This window comes from Phyllobates terribilis, unplaced genomic scaffold, assembly GCF_046119375.1.
Source record: "Phyllobates terribilis strain yellow unplaced genomic scaffold, ASM4611937v1 Scaffold_1__5_contigs__length_1240528914, whole genome shotgun sequence".
NCBI classification, from domain to species: Eukaryota; Metazoa; Chordata; class Amphibia; order Anura; family Dendrobatidae; genus Phyllobates; species Phyllobates terribilis.
In genome coordinates, this window is record NW_027362761.1 from 1,221,992,506 (window position 1) to 1,222,017,199 (window position 24,694).

The window sequence follows — 24,694 nt, forward strand, 5'->3', positions numbered from 1 at the left end:
TTTCATGAATGATTGTCTCCACTGGACCTGAAACCAGGGAAGGCCGTGTGCGACAATGCTGCAAACCTGGGTGCGGCCCTTCGCCGGGGCAATGTCACACACGTGCCTTGTATGGCTCACGTGTTGAACCTGGTTGTCCAGCAATTTTTAGCCCACTATCCCAGACTAGATGGCCTTCTGCAGAGGGCACGGTCGCTGTGTGCTCACTTCCGCCGTTCGCATCCCGCAGCTCAGCGACTTACATCTGTACAGAAGTCGTTGGGCCTGCCACTTCACCGGCTAAAATGCGATGTGCCTACCAGGTGGAATTCAACTCTGCACATGTTGCAGCGACTGTGGCAGCACCGACAAGCCCTGGTGCAATACGTTCTGACGTATAGCCTGGGCCAACGAGATTCAGAGGTGGGGCAAATCACGCTGGAGGAGTGGTCTCAGATCAGGGACCTATGCACCCTTCTGCACAGTTTTGAAATGGCGACGAAGATGTTTAGTGCTGACGATGCCATTATCAGCATGACTATTCCGGCGATTTACATGCTGGAGCACATGTTAAACAGAATTCGGAGTCAGGTGGTGGCACAAGAGGAGGTGGAGGAAGTAGAGGAGGAGGAGTTGTATGCGGAAGGGCTAACATCTGCAAGGTCCAGACGGTCGGCAGCACCAGGGCGGCAGGCATGTGAGGGTGGGGGAGATGATTTTACCAGGGCGCATGGTAGCAGCCAAACTAGTGAGGAAGGTGCAGGAGCACAGGAAGAAGTGGAGGACGAACTGATGGAAGACTCATCAGATGAGGGAGACCTTGATCACATTTCTGTTGTGCGAGGTTGGGGGGAGAGGACAGAGGAAGGAAGCATGATTGTTACCTCGCCACCAACACAACAGGGACTTGGTGCTCCTGGATGCGCAACACACATGAGTGCCTTCTTGCTGCACTACCTGCAACATGACCCTCGAATTGTGAGAAATAGAAATAATCCTGACTACTGGGTTGCCACACTGTTAGATCCCCGGTACAAAAGTAAATTTGCAGAAATTATTCCTGCCATAGAAAGGGATGCACGCATGCAGGAGTATCAGCAGAGACTGTTGCAGAATCTTACATGTGCTTTTCCACAAAATACCAGTGGTGCACGTAGTGAATCTCACAGTTCCAACTTGCCAACCGTGGGACCGTCAAGTGTTCAGCGCTCAAACCGTAACAGAACCACAGTATCTGCTGGTAACATCAATTTTGCGGAATCATTTCACCACTTTTTTAGCCCATCCTTTGCAAGGCCACAGGAGACAAGAAGTCTGACACATAGTCAACGCCTAGAGACGATGGTACAGGAGTATCTCCAAGTAAACATTGAAGCCACGACTGTGTCACTGGACCCTTGCTCTTTTTGGGCTTCCAATCTGGATAAATGGCCGGAGCTAGCCACTTACGCCTTGGAGATCTTGTCATGCCCCGCAGCCAGCGTTCTGTCTGAACGTGTGATCAGCGCTGCTGGTGGTGTGCTGACAGATAAGCGCACGCGGCTCTCCACTGATAATGTAGACAGACTCACGTTCATAAAGATGAACAAATCATGGATCCGAAACGACTTTTCTACCCCTGTGTCATCCTGGGGAGAGTAAAAGCTTGATGATTGGTTAAAATCACCCTACCAACCGTTTTAAGCTTTCAAATTACTAATCATGTTTATCTGTATCTTGACTGGAAAATAATTTGGGCTTTGTAGCAGTGTGCAGCACTGATGCTATTAGGCCATCTATAATAAGCTTCACCAGATTTAAAATTAAAAATAATTTTTAGCTGCATCTAGCCCGGAAAATAATTTTGGGGCTCCGAGATGCGCAAGACACATAAGTGCCTTCTTGCTGCACTACCTGCAGCATGACCCTCATATTGTCAGAATTCGAAGTAATCATGACTACTGGGTTGCCACACTCTTAGATCCCCCAAACTTTTCGATCAACCTTTTCATTTTAATAAAGACCAAAAAAATGGTCATTTTTGAAATTATAAGCATTAGCAGGTTATTAGAAACTGAAATCAAACAGTTTTCAACTCAAAACTTTATTCTAGGTGATGTTACATTTTCACATAGGACCCCTTGTTCGAAAGGAGCTTCTGAACTCTCTCGTCCATTGAATTTGTCAGGTTTTGGATGGTTTCTGCTTCAATTGTTTTGCATGAGGACAGAATACCCTCCCAGAGCTGTTGCTTAGATGTGAACTGCCTCCCGCCATCATAGACACTCCTTTTAATGATGCTCCAAAGGTTCTGAATGGGGTAGAGGTCAGGGGAGCATGGGGGTCACACCATAAGTTTGTCCCCTTTTATGCCCATATCAGCCAGAGATGCAGATGTTTTATGTGCAGCATGAGATGGTGCATTATCATGCAGAAAAATGATCTTGCTGTGAAATACACGGTTCTTCTTCTTGAACCATGGCAGGAAGTGCTGTTTGAGAAAATCCACATACATTATGGAGTTCATCTTTAGCGCCTTCAGGGATCCTAAGGGGCCGACAATCTCTCTCCCCATGATTCCAGCCCAAAACATTACTCCACCTCCTCCTTGTTGGTGCTGTAGCCGTGTTTGCGTGGGGTGTCCATCAACCAGCCATCCTCCACTCCATTCATCTGGACCATCGAGCGCTGCACGGCACTCATCCGTGAACAAAACAGTTTTGAAATCAGTCTTCATGTAATGTTTGGCCCACTGGAGCCGTTTCTGCTTGTGTGAAGTGGATAGAGGAGGTCGACAGGATGGCGTATGCACAGCTGCAAACCTCTGAAGGACCCTGCATCTTGTTGTTCGGGGGACGTTGGAGGCACAAGCAGCTTCAAAAACTTGTCTGCTGCTATGACAAGGCTTTTTTGCCGCTGCTCTTTCAACCTGATGTAATTGCCTGTAGGAAAGAGTCCTCAATTTGCCCTTATCAGCACGCACACGTGTGTACTGTGAATCAGCTACATACTTCTTGATTGCCAAGACACTTCATCCTGATCATCGCACAATGTTGATTGTAGTCATGCCTTGACCTAAACACTCCACAATTTGTTGCTTCTCAGCAGCCGACACATCCTTTTTCTTTCCCATTTTGGCAGAAAATGTAGGCTGCTTAATAATGTGAGAGAGCCTTCTTAAGTAGTCTTGCCTTTCATTGGACACACCTGCCAAACTAATTAGCACAGGTGTCTGCAATTGCTTACAGTGATATAAAGAGCCCTGACACACATCACCATCAATGAGTTTAACTGACAAACAAACAAATTCTTCCCTTATCACTCCTAAACACTTTTTGCATAATAATTTGGAACGCGGTGTACATGTGCTTTTCCACAAAACACCAGTGGTTCACGTAGTGAATCTTACAGTTCTAACTTGCCAACCGTGGTCTGTATGGAATTGTTCAATAAAGGGCCCAAAATTAAGATAACATAGATGGGAGAGGTCTCTATGAATAGGAATTCCTAAGTATTTGATACCCTGTGAGGGCCAGGCAAAGGGAAAGTTGGACTGGATGGAATCCTATATGGATTTAGGGAGGGAGACATCGAGGGCCTCAGACTTCGCTGCATTGATTTTAAAATTTTACCATGTAACAAAGTGATCTATTTCAGCCATAACAGCAGGGATGGATATATGTGATTGAGTGATATATACTAGGACATCATCACCAAATAGAGAGCACTTGTACTCGGTGCCTCCCACCTCAATCCACCTAATATTGGGGTTATGGCGAATTGATGAGAGCAGGTGCTCCGTCACTAGGATGTATAAGAGAGGGGACAGAGGACATCCCTGCCTTGTCCCATTGGTGATTGTGAAAGGTGATGAAAATGTTCTGACGCACCCCCTGGGCCTTGGGACACCCGGAGCCAGACCCTTTTTGGTGGATGCTGGTGGTTGTAGTCTTCGTGGCGGCGATCCGGTTCCGTGGCTCAGGGCGGTCAAACCAGTGGCGGAACTATTTATGTGGTTTTGATGTTTAAATGTCCGACTACGCCACCCGTGGATTGCGGTCAGAGTGAACCGCCGCTACAGGGCAGACCGCTAAGGCTGGTGTTGTGGGTGCAGCAGAGCGTAGCATAACTCCCCACGGAAGGAGTATAGCCTCAGGGCAGTGTATGCGGAGGATGGGGGTGATGGTGCAGGGCAGCAGCAGTAACGACACGGAGTCAGTGATGCAGTTCAGGGCCTTTACTCACAGTTCTTATTATCCAGACCACGTCTGCAGGTAACGGCTGCCCACGTCGTACTGTGCTCACCAGGTGAGGGGCTCAGACAACTCCCAGATAACTTTGGAGCGCTTCACAGGACCCCCTTTGTGTGTCCTTTGTCTGGCCTTTCTTACCAACACTTCTGTCCGGCTGCCTCGGGCCTCCTCTTGGTAAACTTGGCGCCAGTTTCCCTGACCCTATGTGGTGCCTTCCTAGCGGGTGGAGCAAGGGGCTGCGCCACATAAAATGTCAGAGCCTCCGGTTTCTAGCTGAGGGTCGTTTCCTGCCTCCACTAGTTCGGGGACCGGTCTCCCCCTTTGGCCTGACCCCTCCACGCAGGTGGATTCGGGCGTGCGGTGGCGACTCGCCCGTCCGCACCCCTGGGATCCCTTCATTCCTCGTTCCTGGAGCCTTCTCCGCTCCTATTCCTTCCTTCTCCCTCTTGCAGGCCTGGGCCTCTGTTACTAGGCCCGCCTCCGGAGCAGAGCTCATGCAGAGCCCCTGCTCCCTGCCACTTCTGCTCAGACTTCTCTGCACTGAACTAAGATGGTGCCCACCTTTTATACTCCCTTCTCAATGCACCCAGGAACTGCTTCCTCCCTGCTCCTGCACTGCAGGGTTCCCCTTCCTCAGTGTTCCCTCCCCCCACTCCAGCCAGGGACAGGGACTGTCGTGCCCATCTCAGGGGCATATTGGTCGCCCTGCCCCACGGCAATGTGGTGTAATGCATGCAGGTGTCGGGTCCTGATCCACACTCCATACTTATCTGAGAGTGAGATATCACACCTCTGGGTGAGGTGCAATACGCGTGTAGCAACCGAGCCCTCGGTGCTACAGTTCCATTTATCTTCAGCCTAGGTGACGTATTGTGATACAGGGCCGTGATTTTGGCTATAAAAGGGTCCCCTAGACCCCTACCCCAAGCTTTTTAAGAGAATCATATATGGCGTGCCAGGAGACTCTATGGAATGCTTTCTCAGCATCCAAAAAGAGTATCTACTTACAAATTTTTAACTGCATCTAGCCCAGGAAATACTTTGTGCCTAGTAGCAGTGTCTGCTAGTCAGCGGATTATCCCGGCTGTTAAGCAAGCTACACCACCTGTAGTTTGGACACTTAATTTTTTCAAAGGAAATGCTTCGGGACCACGGGATACTTAGTGAAGAGCATCAGGAGGCACCCCAAGGCATAGGGGCTGGGACTGGCACTAGGATGCCTTGCGGTGGACAGCCGAGCTCGATCCTTATAAAAGCTTTTTAACTGCAGCAGCTTTAGTGGACGCTACTGGAGCTGGAATTACGCGGCTGCTGGCATGAGACTTGCCCTCCAATAGATCCTTGTAAATGGATTTAAAGTGTATTCATTCAAATTAGAGGGACAATTTAAATTAAAAAGCTTAGAGCTGCCTCCACCACAGGGGGGCTCTCTCGACCCACCAGCGGACAGGCACCAGTATTGGGAGAGGGGGGCTGGCCGTCAGGGTTCACCGCGGCTCTGGCACAAACCCGGCGACACAGAGGTGGCACGGGCAGGAGCGGACTGGCCATCTCGGCTTCTCACTTTTTGGATTTTAGAAGGGCATGACATGCCTATATCTGTGTCTCCCCCTCCTTTTACTCCTCCACCTCTTTTCTTTTCGCATGACTATATGTACTTGTCACTTTTCCATGTGTTAGTTGTGTCTTCTGAGCAGTTTGTCAGCTTTTGGACACCTTTGAAGGTGTTTTCTATGTGTTTCTATGTGTTTTTGTTTGCCTGCCATTGGTTTTAACGGTGTTCGAAGGTGTTCGACGAACAGTTCGACGAACAGTTCGGCGAACACACGGGTGTTCGACGTACCGAACCGAACTCGAACACTACGGGGGTGGCTCAACACTAATCATTAGATCATACATTGTAATAAATAGTGATCTAATGTAATAGACACATCATTAGATCATACATTGTAATAAGTAGTGATCTAATGTAATAGACAAATCATTAGATCATACATTGTAATAAATAGTGATCTAATGTAATAGACAAATCATTAGATCATTCATTGTAATAAGTAGTGATCTAATGTAATAGACAAATCATTAGATCATACATTGTAATAAGTAGTGATCTAATGTAATAGACACATCATTAGATCATACATTGTAATAAATAGTGATCTAATGTAATAGACAAATCATTAGATCATTCATTGTAATAAGTAGTGATCTAATGTAATAGCACAAATCATTAGATCATACATTGTAATAAGTAGTGATCTAATGTAATATACAAATCATTAGTTCATACATTGTAATAAGTAGTGATCTAATGTAATAGACAAATCATTAGATCATACATGGTAATAAGTAGTGATCTAATGTAATAGACAAATCATTAGATCATACATTGTAATAATTAGTGATCTAATGTAATAGACAAATCATTAGATCATACAATGTAATAATTAGTGATCTAATGTAATAGCACAAATCATTAGATCATACAATGTAATAAGTAGTGATCTAATGTAATAGAACAAATCATTAGATCATTTATTGTAATAAGTAGTGATGTAATGTAATAGACAAATCATTAGATCATACATTGTAATAAGTAGTGATCTAATGTAATAGACAAATCATTAGAACATATATTGTAATAAGTAGTGATCTAATGTAATAACACAAATCATTAGATCATACATTGTAATAATTAGTAATCTAATGTAATAGACAAATCATTAGAAGATACATTGTAATAAGTAGTGATCTAATGTAATAGACAAATCATTAGATCATACATTGTAATAATTAGTAATCTAATGTAATAGCACAAATCATTAGATCATGCACTGTAATAAGTAGTGATCTAATGTAATAGACAAATCATTAGATCATACATTGTAATAAGTAGTAATCTAATGTAATAGACAAATAATTAGATGATACATTGTAATAAGTAGTGATCTAATGTAATAGACAAATCATTAGATCATACATTGTAATAAGTAGTGATCTAATGTAATAGACAAATCATTAGATCATACAGTGTAATAAGTAGTGATCTAATGTAATAGCACTAATCATTGGATCATACATTGTAATAAGTAGTGATCTAATGTAACAGACAAATCATTAGATCATACATTGTAATAAGTAGTGATCTAATGTAATAGACAAATCAGTAGATCATACATTGTAATAAATAGTGATCTAATGTAATAGACAAATCATTAGATCATACATTGTAATAAGTAGTGATCTAATGTAATAGACACATCATTAGATCATACATTGTAATAAGTAGTAATCTAATGTAATAGACAAATAATTAGATGATACATTGTAATAAGTAGTGATCTAATGTAATAGACAAATCATTAGATCATACATTGTAATAAGTAGTGATGTAATGTAATAGACAAATCATTAGATCATACATTGTAATAAGTAGTGATCTAATGTAATAGCACTAATCATTGGATCATACATTGTAATAAGTAGTGATCTAATGTAACAGACAAATCATTAGATCATACATTGTAATAAGTAGTGATCTAATGTAATAGACAAATCATTAGATCATACATTGTAATAAATAGTGATCTAATGTAATAGACAAATCATTAGATCATTCATTGTAATAAGTAGTGATCTAATGTAATAGTACAAATCAATAGATCATACATTGTAATAAGTAGTGATCTAATGTAATAGACAAATCATTAGATCATACATTGTAATAAGTAGTGATCTAATGTAATAGACAAATTATTAGATCATACATTGTAATAAGTAGTGATCTAATGTAATAGACAAATCATTAGATCATACATTGTAATAAGTAGTGATCTAATGTAAAAGACAAATCATTAGATCATACATTGTAATAAGTAGTGATCTAATGTAATAGACAAATCATTAGATCATACATTGTAATAAGCAGTGATCTAATGTAATAGACAAATCATTAGATCATACAATGTAATAATTAGTGATGTAATGTAATAGCACAAATCATTAGATCATACAATGTAATAAGTAGTGATCTAATGTAATAGAACAAATCATTAGATCATTCATTGTAATAAGTAGTGATCTAATGTAATAGTACAAATCATTAGATCATTCATTGTAATAAGTAGTTATCTAATGTAATAGACAAATCATTGGATCATACATTGTAATAAGTAGTGACCTAATGTAATAGCACAAATCATTAGATCATACATTGTAATAAGTAGTAATCTAATGTAATAGACAAATCATTAGATCATACATTGTAATAAGTAGTGATCTAATGTAATAGACAAATCATTAGATCATACATTGTAATAAGTAGTGATCTAATGTAATAGCACAAATCATTAGATCATACATTGTAATAAGTAGTAATCTAATGTAATAGACAAATAATTAGATGATACATTGTAATAAGTAGTGATCTAATGTAATAGACAAATCATTGGATCATACGTTGTAATAAGTAGCGATCTAATGTAATAGACAAATCATTAGATCATACATTGTAATAAGTAGTGATCTAATGTAATAGACAAATCATTGGATCATACATTGTAATAAGTAGTGATCTAATGTAATAGACAAATCATTAGATCATTCATTGTAATAAGTAGTGATCTAATGTAATAGTACAAATCATTAGATCATACATTGTAATAAGTAGTGATCTAATGTAATAGACAAATCATTAGATCATACATTGTAATAAGTAGTGATCTAATGTAATATACAAATCATTAAATCATACATTGTAATAAGTAGTGATCTAATGTAATAGACAAATCATTAGATCATACATTGTAATAAGTAGTGATCTAATGTAATAGACAAATCATTAGATCATACATTGTAATAATTAGTGATCTAATGCAATAGACAAATCATTAGATCATACAATGTAATAATTAGTGATCTAATGTAATAGCACAAATCATTAGATCATACAATTTAATAAGTAATGATCTAATGTAATAGAACAAATCATTACCTCATTTATTGTAATAAGCAGAGATCTAATGTAATAGTACATATCATTAGATCATTCATTGTAATAAGTAGTTATCTAATGTAATAGACAAATCATTGGATCATACATTGTAATAAGTAGTGATCTAATGTAATTAGACAAATCATTAGATCATACATTGTAATAAATAGTGATCTAATGTAATAGACAAATCATTAGATCATTCATTGTAATAAGTAGTGATCTAATGTAATAGTATAAATCAATAGATCATACATTGTAATAAGTAGTGATCTAATGTAATAGACAAATCATTAGATCATACATTGTAATAAGTAGTGATCTAATGTAATAGACAAATTATTAGATCATACATTGTAATAAGTAGTGATCTAATGTAATAGATAAATCATTAGATCATACATTGTAATAAGTAGTGATCTAATGTAAAAGACAAATCATTAGATCATACATTGTAATAAGTAGTGATCTAATGTAATAGACAAATCATTAGATCATACATTGTAATAAGCAGTGATCTAATGTAATAGACAAATCATTAGATCATACAATGTAATAATTAGTGATCTAATGTAATAGCACAAATCATTAGATCATACAATGTAATAAGTAGTGATCTAATGTAATAGAACAAATCATTAGATCATTTATTGTAATAAGTAGTGATGTAATGTAATAGACAAATCATTAGATCATACATTGTAATAAATAGTGATCTAATGTAATGAACAAATCATTAGATCATACATTGTAATAAATAGTGATCTAATGTAATGAACAAATCATTAGATCATACATTGTAATAAATAGTGATCTAATGTAATAGTACAAATCATTACATCATACATTGTAATAAGTAGTGATCTAATGTAATAGTACAAATCATTACATCATACATTGTAATAAGTAGTGATCTAATGTAATAGACAAAGCATTAGATCATACATTGTAATAAGTAGTGATGTAATGTAATAGACAAATCATTAGATCATACATTGTAATAAGTAGTGATCTAATGTAATAGACAAATCATTAGAACATATATTGTAATAAGTAGTGATCTAATGTAATAACACAAATCATTAGATCATACATTGTAATAATTAGTAATCTAATGTAATAGACAAATCATTAGAAGATACATTGTAATAAGTAGTGATCTAATGTAATAGACAAATCATTAGATCATACATTGTAATAATTAGTGATCTAATGTAATAGCACAAATCATTAGATCATACATTGTAATAAGTAGTGATCTAATGTAATAAACAAATCATTAGATCATACATTGTAATAAGTAGTAATCTAATGTAATAGACAAATAATTAGATGATACATTGTAATAAGTAGTGATCTAATGTAATAGACAAATCATTAGATCATACATTGTAATAAGTAGTGATCTAATGTAATAGACAAATCATTAGATCATACATTGTAATAAGTAGTGATCTAATGTAATAGACAAATCATTAGATCATACATTGTAATAAGTAGTGATCTAATGTAATAGACAAATCATTAGATCATACATTGTAATAAGTAGTGATCTAATGTAATAGCACTAATCATTGGATCATACATTGTAATAAGTAGTGATCTAATGTAACAGACAAATCATTAGATCATACATTGTAATAAATAGTGATCTAATGTAATAGACAAATCATTAGATCATTCATTGTAATAAGTAGTGATCTAATGTAATAGTACAAATCAATAGATAATACATTGTAATAAGTAGTGATCTAATGTAACAGACAAATCATTAGATCATACATTGTAATAAGTAGTGATCTAATGTAATAGACAAATCATTAGATCATACATTGTAATAAATAGTGATCTAATGTAATAGACAAATCATTAGATCATTCATTGTAATAAGTAGTGATCTAATGTAATAGACAAATTATTAGATCATACATTGTAATAAGTAGTGATCTAATGTAATAGACAAATCATTAGATCATACATTGTAATAAGTAGTGATCTAATGTAAAAGACAAATCATTAGATCATACATTGTAATAAGTAGTGATCTAATGTAATAGACAAATCATTAGATCATACATTGTAATAAGCAGTGATCTAATGTAATAGACAAATCATTAGATCATACAATGTAATAATTAGTGATCTAATGTAATAGCACAAATCATTAGATCATACAATGTAATAAGTAGTGATCTAATGTAATAGAACAAATCATTAGATCATTCATTGTAATAAGTAGTGATCTAATGTAATAGTACAAATCATTAGATCATTCATTGTAATAAGTAGTTATCTAATGTAATAGACAAATCATTGGATCATACATTGTAATAAGTAGAGACCTAATGTAATAGCACAAATCATTAGATCATACATTGTAATAAGTAGTGATCTAATGTAATAGACAAATCATTAGATCATACATTGTAATAAGTAGTGATCTAATGTAATAGACAAATCATTAGATCATACATTGTAATAAGTAGTGATCTAATGTAATAGCACAAATCATTAGATCATACATTGTAATAAGTAGTGATCTAATGTAATAGACACATCATTAGATCATACATTGTAATAAGTAGTGATCTAATGCAATAGCACAAATCATTAGATCATACATTGTAATAAGTAGTAATCTAATGTAATAGACAAATAATTAGATGATACATTGTAATAAGTAGTGATCTAATGTAATAGACAAATCATTGGATCATACGTGGTAATAAGTAGCGAACTAATGTAATAGACAAATCATTAGATCATACATTGTAATAAGTAGTGATCTAATGTAATAGACAAATCATTGGATCATACATTGTAATAAGTAGTGATCTAATGTAATAGACAAATCATTAGATTATTCATTGTAATAAGTAGTGATCTAATGTAATAGTACAAATCATTAGATCATACATTGTAATAAGTAGTGATCTAATGTAATAGACAAATCATTAGATCATACATTGTAATAAGTAGTGATCTAATGTAATATACAAATCATTAGATCATACATTGTAATAAGTAGTGATCTAATGTAATAGACAAATCATTAGATCATACATTGTAATAAGTAGTGATCTAATGTAATAGACAAATCATTAGTTCATACATTGTAATAATTAGTGATCTAATGCAATAGACAAATCATTAGATCATACAATGTAATAATTAGTGATCTAATGTAATAGCACAAATCATTAGATCATACAATTTAATAAGTAATGATCTAATGTAATAGAACAAATCATTAGATCATTTATTGTAATAAGCAGAGATCTAATGTAATAGTACAAATCATTAGATCATTCATTGTAATAAGTAGTTATCTAATGTAATAGACAAATCATTGGATCATACATTGTAATAAGTAGTGATCTAATGTAATAGAAAAATCTTTAGATCATTTATTGTAATAAGTAGTGATCTAATGTAATTAGAGAAATCATTAGATCATACATTGTTATAAATAGTGATCTAATGTAAAAGACAAATCATTAGATCATTCATTGTAATAAGTAGTGATCTAATGTAATAGTACAAATCAATAGATCATACATTGTAATAAGTAGTGATCTAATGTAATAGACAAATCATTAGATCATACATTGTAATAAGTAGTGATCTAATGTAATAGACAAATTATTAGATCATACATTGTAATAAGTAGTGATCTAATGTAATAGACAAATCATTAGATCATACATTGTAATAAGTAGTGATCTAATGTAAAAGACAAATCATTAGATCATATATTGTAAAAAGTAGTGATCTAATGTAATAGACAAATCATTAGATCATACATTGTAATAAGCAGTGATCTAATGTAATAGACAAATCATTAGATCATACAATGTAATAATTAGTGATCTAATGTAATAGCACAAATCATTAGATCATACAATGTAATAAGTAGTGATCTAATGTAATAGAACAAATCATTAGATCATTCATTGTAATAAGTAGTAATCTAATGTAATAGTACAAATCATTAGATCATTCATTGTAATAAGTAGTTATCTAATGTAATAGACAAATCATTGGATCATACATTGTAATAAGTAGTGACCTAATGTAATAGCACAAATCATTAGATCATACATTGTAATAAGTAGTGATCTAATGTAATAGACAAATCATTAGATCATACATTGTAATAAGTAGTGATCTAATGTAATAGACAAATCATTAGATCATACATTGTAATAAGTAGTGATCTAATGTAATAGCACAAATCATTAGATCATACATTGTAATAAGTAGTGATCTAATGTAATAGACAAATCATTAGATCATACATTGTAATAAGTAGTGATCTAATGCAGTAGCACAAATCATTAGATCATACATTGTAATAAGTAGTAATCTAATGTAATAGACAAATAATTAGATGATACATTGTAATAAGTAGTGATCTAATGTAATAGACAAATCATTGGATCATACGTTGTAATAAGTAGTGATCTAATGTAATATACAAATCATTAGATCATACATTGTAATAAGTAGTGATCTAATGTAATAGACAAATCATTAGATCATACATTGTAATAAGTAGTGATCTAATGTAATAGACAAATCATTAGATCATACATTGTAATAATTAGTGATCTAATGCAATAGACAAATCATTAGATCATACAATGTAATAATTAGTGATCTAATGTAATAGCACAAATCATTAGATCATACAATTTAATAAGTAATGATCTAATGTAATAGAACAAATCATTAGATCATTTATTGTAATAAGCAGAGATCTAATGTAATAGTACAAATCATTAGATCATTCATTGTAATAAGTAGTTATCTAATGTAATAGACAAATCATTGGATCATACATTGTAATAAGTAGTGATCTAATGTAATAGACAAATCTTTAGATCATTTATTGTAATAAGTAGTGATCTAATGTAATTAGACAAATCATTAGATCATACATTGTAATAAGTAGTGATCTAATGTAATAGACAAATCATTAGATCATACATTGTAATAAGTAGTGATCTAATGTAATAGACAAATCATTAGATCATACATTGTAATAAGTAGTGATCTAATGTAATAGACAAATCATTAGATCATACATTGTAATAAATAGTGATCTAATGTAATAGACAAATCATTGGATCATACATTGTAATAAGTAGTGATCTAATGTAATAGACAAATCTTTAGATCATTTATTGTAATAAGTAGTGATCTAATGTAATTAGACAAATCATTAGATCATACATTGTAATAAGTAGTGATCTAATGTAATAGACAAATCATTAGATCATACATTGTAATAAGTAGTGATCTAATGTAATAGACAAATCATTAGATCATACATTGTAATAAGTAGTGATCTAATGTAATAGACAAATCATTAGATCATACATTGTAATAAATAGTGATCTAATGTAATAGTTCAAATCATTAGATCATACATTGTAATAAGTATTGATCTAATGTAATAGTACAAATCATTAGATCATACATTGTAATAAGAAGTGATCTAATGTAATGAACAGATCATTAGATCATACATTGTAATAAGTAGTGATCTAATGTAATAGACAAATCATTGGATCATACATTGTAATAAGTAGTGATATAATGTAATAGACAAATCATTAGATCATTTATTGTAATACGTAGTGATCTAATGTAATAGACAAATCATTAGATCATACATTGTAATAAGTAGTGATCTAATGTAATAGACAAATCATTAGATCATACATTGTAATAAGTAGTGATCTAATGTAATAGACAAATCATTAGATCATACATTGTAATAAGTAGTGATCTAATGTAATAGACAAATCATTAGATCATACATTGTAATAAATAGTGATCTAATGTAATAGTACAAATCATTAGATCATACATTGTAATAAGCAGTGATCTAATGTAATGAACAAATCATTAGATCATACATTGTAATAAGTAGTGATCTAATGTAATAGACAAATCATTGGATCATACATTGTAATAAGTAGTGATCTAATGTAATGAACAATTCATTAGATCTTACATTGTAATAAATAGTGATCTAATGTAATAGACAAATCATTAGATCATTTATTGTAATAAGTAGTGATCTAATGTAATAGACAAATCATTAGATCATACATTGTAATAAGTAGTGATGTAATGTAATAGACAAATCATTTAATCATACATTGTAATAAATAGTGATCTAATGTAATAGTACAAATCATTACATCATACATTGTAATAAGTAGTGATCTAATGTAATAGACAAATCATTGGATCATACATTGTAATAATTAGTGATCTAATGTAATAGCACAAATCATTAGATCATACATTGTAATAAGTAGTGATCTAATGTAATAGTACAAATCATTGGATCATACATTGTAATAATTAGTGATCTAATGTAATAGCACAAATCATTAGATCATACATTGTAATAAGTAGTGATCTAATGTAATAAACAAATCATTAGAAGATACATTGTAATAAGTAGTGATCTAATGTAATAGACAAATCATTAGATCATTCATTGTAATAAGTAGTGATCTAATGTAATAGTACAAATCATTAGATCATACATTGTAATAAGTAGTGATCTAATGTAACAGACAAATCATTAGATCATACATTGTAATAAGTAGTGATCTAATGTAATAGACACATCATTAGATCATACATTGTAATAAATAGTGATCTAATGTAATAGACAAATCATTAGATCATTCATTGTAATAAGTAGTGATCTAATGTAATAGACAAATCATTAGATCATACATTGTAATAAGTAGTGATCTAATGTAATATACAAATCATTAGTTCATACATTGTAATAAGTAGTGATCTAATGTAATAGACAAATCATTAGATCATACATTGTAATAAGTAGTGATCTAATGTAATAGACAAATCATTAGATCATACATTGTAATAAGTAGTGATCTAATGTAATAGCACAAATCATTAGATCATACATTGTAATAAGCAGTGATCTAATGTAATAGACACATCATTAGATCATACATTGTAATAAGTAGTGATCTAATGCAATAGCACAAATCATTAGATCATACATTTTAATAAGTAGTAATCTAATGTAATAGACAAATAATTGGATGATACATTGTAATAAGTAGTGATCTAATGTAATAGACAAAACATTGGATCATACGTTGTAATAAGTAGCGATCTAATGTAATAGACAAATCATTAGATCATACATTGTAATAAGTAGTGATCTAATGTAATAGACAAATCATTGGATCATACATTGTAATAAGTAGTGATCTAATGTAATAGACAAATCATTAGATCATTCATTGTAATAAGTAGTGATCTAATGTAATAGTACAAATCATTAGATCATACATTGTAATAAGTAGTGATCTAATGTAATAGACAAATCATTAGATCATACATTGTAATAAGTAGTGATCTAATGTAATATACAAATCATTAGATCATACATTGTAATAAGTAATGATCTAATGTAATAGACAAATCATTAGATCATACATTGTAATAAGTAGTGATCTAATGTAATAGACAAATCATTAGATCATACATTGTAATAATTAGTGATCTAATGCAATAGACAAATCATTAGATCATACAATGTAATAATTAGTGATCTAATGTAATAGCACAAATCATTAGATCATACAATTTAATAAGTAATGATCTAATGTAATAGAACAAATCATTAGATCATTTATTGTAATAAGCAGAGATCTAATGTAATAGTACATATCATTAGATCATTCATTGTAATAAGTTGTTATCTAATGTAATAGACAAATCATTGGATCATACATTGTAATAAGTAGTGATCTAATGTAATAGACAAATCTTTAGATCATTTATTGTAATAAGTAGTGATCTAATGTAATTAGACAAATCATTAGATCATACATTGTAATAAATAGTGATCTAATGTAATAGACAAATCATTAGATCATTCATTGTAATAAGTAGTGATCTAATGTAATAGTACAAATCAATAGATCATACATTGTAATAAGTAGTGATCTAATGTAATAGACAAATCATTAGATCATACATTGTAATAAGTAGTGATCTAATGTAATAGACAAATTATTAGATCATACATTGTAATAAGTAGTGATCTAATGTAATAGACAAATCATTAGATCATACATTGTAATAAGTAGTGATCTAATGTAAAAGACAAATCATTAGATCATACATTGTAATAAGTAGTGATCTAATGTAATAGACAAATCATTAGATCATACATTGTAATAAGCAGTGATCTAATGTAATAGACAAATCATTAGATCATACAATGTAATAATTAGTGATCTAATGTAATAGCACAAATCATTAGATCATACAATGTAATAAGTAGTGATATAATGTAATAGAACAAATCATTAGATCATTTATTGTAATAAGTAGTGATGTAATGTAATAGACAAATCATTAGATCATACATTGTAATAAATAGTGATCTAATGTAATGAACAAATCATTAGATCATACATTGTAATAAATAGTGATCTAATGTAATGAACAAATCATTAGATCATACATTGTAATAAATAGTGATCTAATGTAATAGTACAAATCATTACATCATACATTGTAATAAGTAGTGATCTAATGTAATAGTACAAATCATTACATCATACATTGTAATAAGTAGTGATCTAATGTAATAGACAAAGCATTAGATCATACATTGTAATAAGTAGTGATGTAATGTAATAGACAAATCATTAGATCATACATTGTAATAAGTAGTGATCTAATGTAATAGACAAATCATTAGAACATATATTGTAATAAGTAGTGATCTAATGTGATAACACAAATCATTAGATCATACATTGTAATAATTAGTAATCTAATGTAATAGAAAAATCATTAGAAGATACATTGTAATAAGTAGTGATCTAATGTAATAGACAAATCATTGGATCATACGTTGTAATAAGTAGTGATCTAATGTAATATACAAATCATTAGATCATACATTGTAATAAGTAGTGATCTAATGTAATAGACAAATCATTAGATCATACATTGTAATAAGTAGTGATCTAATGTAATAGACAAATCACTAGATCATACATTGTAATAATTAGTGATCTAATGCAATAGACAAATCATTAGATCATACAATGTAATAATTAGTGATCTAATGTAATAGCACAAATCATTAGATCATACAATTTAATAAGTAATGATCTAATGTAATAGAACAAATCATTAGATCATTTATTGTAATAAGCAGATATCTAATGTAATAGTACAAATCATTAGATCATTCATTGTAATAAGTAGTTATCTAATGTAATAGACAAATCATTGGATCATACATTGTAATAAGTAGTGATCTAATGTAATAGACAAATCTTTAGATCATTTATTGTAATAAGTAGTGATCTAATGTAATTAGACAAATCATTAGATCATACATTGTAATAAGTAGTGATCTAATGTAATAGACAAATCATTAGATCATACATTGTAATAAGTAGTGATCTAATGTAATAGACAAATCATTAGATCATACATTGTAATAAATAGTGATCTAATGTAATAGTTCAAATCATTAGATCATACATTGTAATAAGTATTGATCTAATGTAATAGTACAAATCATTAGATCATACATTGTAATAAGAAGTGATCTAATGTAATAGACAAATCTTTAGATCATTTATTGTAATAAGTAGTGATCTAATGTAATTAGACAAATCATTAGATCATACATTGTAATAAGTAGTGATCTAATGTAATAGACAAATCATTAGATCATACATTGTAATAAGTAGTGATCTAATGTAATAGACAAATCATTAGATCATACATTGTAATAAATAGTGATCTAATGTAATAGTTCAAATCATTAGATCATACATTGTAATAAGTATTGATCTAATGTAATAGTACAAATCATTAGATCATACATTGTAATAAGAAGTGATCTAATGTAATGAACAGATCATTAGATCATACATTGTAATAAGTAGTGATCTAATGTAATAGACAAATCATTGGATCATACATTGTAATAAGTAGTGATATAATGTAATAGACAAATCATTAGATCATTTATTGTAATAAGTAGTGATCTAATGTAATAGACAAATCATTAGATCATACATTGTAATAAGTAGTGATCTAATGTAATAGACAAATCATTAGATCATACATTGTAATAAATAGTGATCTAATGTAATAGTACAAATCATTAGATCATACATTGTAATAAGCAGTGATCTAATGTAATGAACAAATCATTAGATCATACATTGTAATAAGTAGTGATCTAATGTAATAGACAAATCATTGGATCATACATTGTAATAAGTAGTGATCTAATGTAATGAACAATTCATTAGATCTTACATTGTAATAAATAGTGATCTAATGTAATAGACAAATCATTAGATCATTTATTGTAATAAGTAGTGATCTAATGTAATAGACAAATCATTAGATCATACATTGTAATAAGTAGTAATCTAATGTAATAGACAAATCATTACATCATACATTGTAATAAGTAGTGATCTAATGTAATGAACAAATCATTAGATCATACATTGTAATAAATAGTGATCTAATGTAATAGTACAAATCATTACATCATACATTGTAATAAGTAGTGATCTAATGTAATAGTACAAATCATTAGATCATACATTGTAATAAGTAGTGATGTAATGTAATAGACAAATCATTTAATCATACATTGTAATAAATAGTGATCTAATGTAATTAGACAAATCATTAGATCATACATTGTAATAAGTAGTGATCTAATGTAATAGACAAATCATTAGATCATACATTGTAATAAGTAGTGATCTAATGTAATAGACAAATCATTAGATCATACATTGTAATAAGTAGTGATCTAATGTAATAGACAAATCATTAGATCATACATTGTAATAAATAGTGATCTAATGTAATAGTTCAAATCATTAGATCATACATTGTAATAAGTATTGATCTAATGTAATAGTACAAATCATTAGATCATACATTGTAATAAGAAGTGATCTAATGTAATGAACAGATCATTAGATCATACATTGTAATAAGTAGTGATCTAATGTAATAGACAAATCATTGGATCATACATTGTAATAAGTAGTGATATAATGTAATAGACAAATCATTAGATCATTTAATGTAATAAGTAGTGATCTAATGTAATAAACAAATCATTAGAAGATACATTGTAATAAGTAGTGATCTAATGTAATAGACAAATCATTAGATCATTCATTGTAATAAGTAGTGATCTAATGTAATAGTACAAATCATTAGATCATACATTGTAATAAGTAGTGATCTAATGTAACAGACAAATCATTAGATCATACATTGTAATAAGTAGTGATCTAATGTAATAGACACATCATTAGATCATACATTGTAATAAATAGTGATCTAATGTAATAGACAAATCATTAGATCATTCATTGTAATAAGTAGTGATCTAATGTAATAGACAAATCATTAGATCATACATTGTAATAAGTAGTGATCTAATGTAATATACAAATCATTAGTTCATACATTGTAATAAGTAGTGATCTAATGTAATAGACAAATCATTAGATCATACATTGTAATAAGTAGTGATCTAATGTAATAGACAAATCATTAGATCATACATTGTAATAAGTAGTGATCTAATGTAATAGCACAAATCATTAGATCATACATTGTAATAAGTAGTGATCTAATGTAATAGACACATCATTAGATCATACATTGTAATAAGTAGTGATCTAATGCAATAGCACAAATCATTAGATCATACATTTTAATAAGTAGTAATCTAATGTAATAGACAAATAATTAGATGATACATTGTAATAAGTAGTGATCTAATGTAATAGACAAAACATTGGATCATACGTTGTAATAAGTAGCGATCTAATGTAATAGACAAATCATTAGATCATACATTGTAATAAGTAGTGATCTAATGTAATAGACAAATCATTGGATCATACATTGTAATAAGTAGTGATCTAATGTAATAGACAAATCATTAGATCATTCATTGTAATAAGTAGTGATCTAATGTAATAGTACAAATCATTAGATCATACATTGTAATAAGTAGTGATCTAATGTAATAGACAAATCATTAGATCATACATTGTAATAAGTAGTGATCTAATGTAATATACAAATCATTAGATCATACATTGTAATAAGTAATGATCTAATGTAATAGACAAATCATTAGATTATACATTGTAATAAGTAGTGATCTAATGTAATAGACAAATCATTAGATCATACAATGTAATAATTAGTGATCTAATGTAATAGCACAAATCATTAGATCATACAATTTAATAAGTAATGATCTAATGTAATAGAACAAATCATTAGATCATTTATTGTAATAAGCAGAGATCTAATGTAATAGTACATATCATTAGATCATTCATTGTAATAAGTTGTTATCTAATGTAATAGACAAATCATTGGATCATACATTGTAATAAGTAGTGATCTAATGTAATAGACAAATCTTTAGATCATTTATTGTAATAAGTAGTGATCTAATGTAATTAGACAAATCATTAGATCATACATTGTAATAAATAGTGATCTAATGTAATAGACAAATCATTAGATCATTCATTGTAATAAGTAGTGATCTAATGTAATAGTACAAATCAATAGATCATACATTGTAATAAGTAGTGATCTAATGTAATAGACAAATCATTAGATCATACATTGTAATAAGTAGTGATCTAATGTAATAGACAAATTATTAGATCATACATTGTAATAAGTAGTGATCTAATGTAATAGACAAATCATTAGATCATACATTGTAATAAGTAGTGATCTAATGTAAAAGACAAATCATTAGATCATACATTGTAATAAGTAGTGATCTAATGTAATAGACAAATCATTAGATCATACATTGTAATAAGCAGTGATCTAATGTAATAGACAAATCATTAGATCATACAATGTAATAATTAGTGATCTAATGTAATAGCACAAATCATTAGATCATACAATGTAATAAGTAGTGATATAATGTAATAGAACAAATCATTAGATCATTTATTGTAATAAGTAGTGATGTAATGTAATAGACAAATCATTAGATCATACATTGTAATAAATAGTGATCTAATGTAATGAACAAATCATTAGATCATACATTGTAATAAATAGTGATCTAATGTAATGAACAAATCATTAGATCATACATTGTAATAAATAGTGATCTAATGTAATAGTACAAATCATTACATCATACATTGTAATAAGTAGTGATCTAATGTAATAGTACAAATCATTACATCATACATTGTAATAAGTAGTGATCTAATGTAATAGACAAAGCATTAGATCATACATTGTAATAAGTAGTGATGTAATGTAATAGACAAATCATTAGATCATACATTGTAATAAGTAGTGATCTAATGTAATAGACAAATCATTAGAACATATATTGTAATAAGTAGTGATCTAATGTGATAACACAAATCATTAGATCATACATTGTAATAATTAGTAATCTAATGTAATAGAAAAATCATTAGAAGATACATTGTAATAAGTAGTGATCTAATGTAATAGACAAATCATTGGATCATACGTTGTAATAAGTAGTGATCTAATGTAATATACAAATCATTAGATCATACATTGTAATAAGTAGTGATCTAATGTAATAGACAAATCATTAGATCATACATTGTAATAAGTAGTGATCTAATGTAATAGACAAATCACTAGATCATACATTGTAATAATTAGTGATCTAATGCAATAGACAAATCATTAGATCATACAATGTAATAATTAGTGATCTAATGTAATAGCACAAATCATTAGATCATACAATTTAATAAGTAATGATCTAATGTAATAGAACAAATCATTAGATCATTTATTGTAATAAGCAGATATCTAATGTAATAGTACAAATCAATAGATCATTCATTGTAATAAGTAGTTATCTAATGTAATAGACAAATCATTGGATCATACATTGTAATAAGTAGTGATCTAATGTAATAGACAAATCTTTAGATCATTTATTGTAATAAGTAGTGATCTAATGTAATTAGACAAATCATTAGATCATACATTGTAATAAGTAGTGATCTAATGTAATAGACAAATCATTAGATCATACATTGTAATAAGTAGTGATCTAATGTAATAGACAAATCATTAGATCATACATTGTAATAAGTAGTGATCTAATGTAATAGACAAATCATTAGATCATACATTGTAATAAATAGTGATCTAATGTAATAGTTCAAATCATTAGATCATACATTGTAATAAGTATTGATCTAATGTAATAGTACAAATCATTAGATCATACATTGTAATAAGAAGTGATCTAATGTAATGAACAGATCATTAGATCATACATTGTAATAAGTAGTGATCTAATGTAATAGACAAATCATTGGATCATACATTGTAATAAGTAGTGATATAATGTAATAGACAAATCATTAGATCATTTATTGTAATAAGTAGTGATCTAATGTAATAGACAAATCATTAGATCATACATTGTAATAAGTAGTGATCTAATGTAATAGACAAATCATTAGATCATACATTGTAATAAATAGTGATCTAATGTAATAGTACAAATCATTAGATCATACATTGTAATAAGCAGTGATCTAATGTAATGAACAAATCATTAGATCATACATTGTAATAAGTAGTGATCTAATGTAATAGACAAATCATTGGATCATACATTGTAATAAGTAGTGATCTAATGTAATGAACAATTCATTAGATCTTACATTGTAATAAATAGTGATCTAATGTAATAGACAAATCATTAGATCATTTATTGTAATAAGTAGTGATCTAATGTAATAGACAAATCATTAGATCATACATTGTAATAAGTAGTAATCTAATGTAATAGACAAATCATTACATCATACATTGTAATAAGTAGTGATCTAATGTAATGAACAAATCATTAGATCATACATTGTAATAAATAGTGATCTAATGTAATAGTACAAATCATTACATCATACATTGTAATAAGTAGTGATCTAATGTAATAGTACAAATCATTAGATCATACATTGTAATAAGTAGTGATGTAATGTAATAGACAAATCATTTAATCATACATTGTAATAAATAGTGATCTAATGTAATTAGACAAATCATTAGATCATACATTGTAATAAGTAGTGATCTAATGTAATAGACAAATCATTAGATCATACATTGTAATAAGTAGTGATCTAATGTAATAGACAAATCATTAGATCATACATTGTAATAAGTAGTGATCTAATGTAATAGACAAATCATTAGATCATACATTGTAATAAATAGTGATCTAATGTAATAGTTCAAATCATTAGATCATACATTGTAATAAGTATTGATCTAATGTAATAGTACAAATCATTAGATCATACATTGTAATAAGAAGTGATCTAATGTAATGAACAGATCATTAGATCATACA